Below are 2,615 nucleotides of genomic sequence, written 5' to 3'. Positions count from 1 at the left end.
CAGACAGATAGATAGATAGATAGATAGATAGATAGATAGATAGATAGATAGATAGATAGATAGATAGATAGATAGATAGATAGATAGATAGATAGATAGATAGATAGATAGATAGATTCGATACACAGACAGACAGACACACAGACAGACAGAGATAGATAGATAGATCAGACAGACATATAACAGACATATGACAGACAGACAGACAGACAGACAGACAGATAAACAGACAGACAGACAGACAGAGAGACAGATACATAGACAGACAGACAGACAGACAGACAGACAGACAGAGACAGATAGATAGACCAGACAGACATATAACAGACAGACAGATAGATAGATAGATAGATAGATAGATAGATTAGATACACAGACAGACAGACAGAGAGACAGATACATAGACAGACAGACAGACAGGTAGATAGACAGACAGACAGACAGGTAGATAGACAGACAGACAGACAGGTAGATAGACAGACAGACAGACAGGTAGATAGACAGACAGACAGACAGGTAGATAGACAGACAGACAGACAGGTAGATAGACAGACAGACAGACAGGTAGATAGACAGACAGACAGACAGATAGATAGATAGAGAGATAGATAGATAGATAGATTAGATACACAGACAGACAGACAGAGACAGATAGATAGATCAGACAGACATATGACAGACAGACAGACAGATAGACAGATAGATAGATAGATTAGATACACAGACAGACAGACAGATACAGAGATGGACATGTGTGTGTGTGTGTGTGTGTGTGTCTGTGTGTATACTAGTCAACATTTTAAGTGGATCAAAACCTTTCATTGTCCTAAAACCTAAAACCAAAATGCGTTTTATCTTAGGACAACTTTGATTAACTTTTTTTGATCCACTTCAATTGATGACTACTACTACTTCTATATATTAATTGTGTGATGATTCTCTGTTTGCGGTTCTAAATATCCTGAACTGGTTTGTTGGATACTGAAAATAAAATAAACTGAACTGAACTGAACTAAACTAAACTAAACTAAACTAAACTAAACTAAACTAAACTAGAAAAACTAAACTAAAATAAACTAAACTAAACTAAAATAAAATAAACTAGAAAAACGTCTCAGGTTACTTATGTAACCATGGTTCCCTGAGTAGGAAACGAGACACTGCGTCCTCTAGGGGTCACTATGGGGAACGATATACCCACGCCGCCATGCTGAGGGGAGTGCGGGCCAGAACCATGGCGAGCACTAAGTACCAACTTTACCATTTTCAAGGTGAGTTTCCCCTGGGACGTCAGACGGCTGTCCGTGACTTTATCTCCTACAGCCAAAGGCCTAGGCTACATACCCAACTTACCTGTTAGGGCCAGACTCCTGGGCCCGGGGTAGAGCTCAAGGCTTGGAATCATAATGGATTCCTTTAAGGGGATACGACCAAGAAACTAGTATCATACTAAGTCTTGGTCTGTCACACAGGGGCTACCGCTTGCTCTTGCATAAGCTCTGAAAGGAACTGTCTCAATAGACCTCTAGTGGCCACACCCTGTTAAAGTAGGTATCCTAGAATACATAAGTGGAGTGGTGCCCAAGGTGAACGGGGCTTAAACCAGCTCAAGAAAGGGCACGAAGCAACCGCGTGAAGCCCTCACCATACAGGATTTTAGAAAAGAACACAAAGAACTAGCATGCGAACTTACCACAATGTGGATTTTAGAAAGTGCACAAAGCCTTCGCGTGCACACTTACCATAACATGGATTTTAGGATACCGTTCCAAGAGGGCCGTCGTGGCACTCTGAAAAGTTCACCTGATGCTACTGGTTCCAGGTGCTCTGGGAAAACAGAGAACTCAACTCTCACGTGAGAGGAGAACTCCGAACTCAGAAAGAATAGCGCGCTCATAGGCAACCCTTTGGTAAAGGGGAGCACTGCTAATATTACCATGAGAACAGCCAACAGAGCGAACCCAGGCACTCGATAGGAAGCAGCATGCTCATAGTAACCCTCAATGGTGAGGGGAGCGATACTTCCAAGTGTGTCAAAAATAGAGACACACTGGTTGAGTGGAGCCCAAGGTACCGGGGTCTAACCAACTCAGAGAAAGGGAACGAAGCTATAAGGGCGTAACCCTTACCGTACAGGATTTCAGAAAGTGCGCAAAGTCTAGCGTGCACACTTACCACTTGTGTGGATTTTAGAAAGTGCGCAAAGTGCTCAGCGTGCACACTTACCACTACTGTGGATTTTAGAAAGTGCGCAAAGTGTTCAACGTGCGCACTTGCCACTATGTGCGTTTCAGAACAGAGGTTTACCATAGCATGGATTTAAATTTCCAGGCATCTGATCACAGATACCCTGAGGTACTGGGCCAAACGGGAGAGGCAAGCTCAAATACGACCCACTAAGGCAAGAGGAGCACTGCCTGAGACAGCATTACACAAGAAGGTTCTCGCAAATGCCACCTATACTTCCTGCCCGATGCCTCAGCAAGAGGGGATATCCTGGAGCCCGAACATCCAGGAATTTTTTGCAGTGTCGTGCAGGGGGCCTGATGATCAAGAAGGCTCCCGCAGAAGCCTCTGACCTGGCCGCATGGTCCAGGAAGCATGAAGCCGGAACC

The sequence above is a fragment of the Sinocyclocheilus grahami genome, unplaced genomic scaffold (assembly GCF_001515645.1).
Source record: "Sinocyclocheilus grahami isolate Dianchi unplaced genomic scaffold, SAMN03320097.WGS_v1.1 scaffold1632.1, whole genome shotgun sequence".
In the NCBI taxonomy this organism is placed as follows: Eukaryota; Metazoa; Chordata; class Actinopteri; order Cypriniformes; family Cyprinidae; genus Sinocyclocheilus; species Sinocyclocheilus grahami.
Note: the sequence above shows the minus strand (reverse complement) of the source record.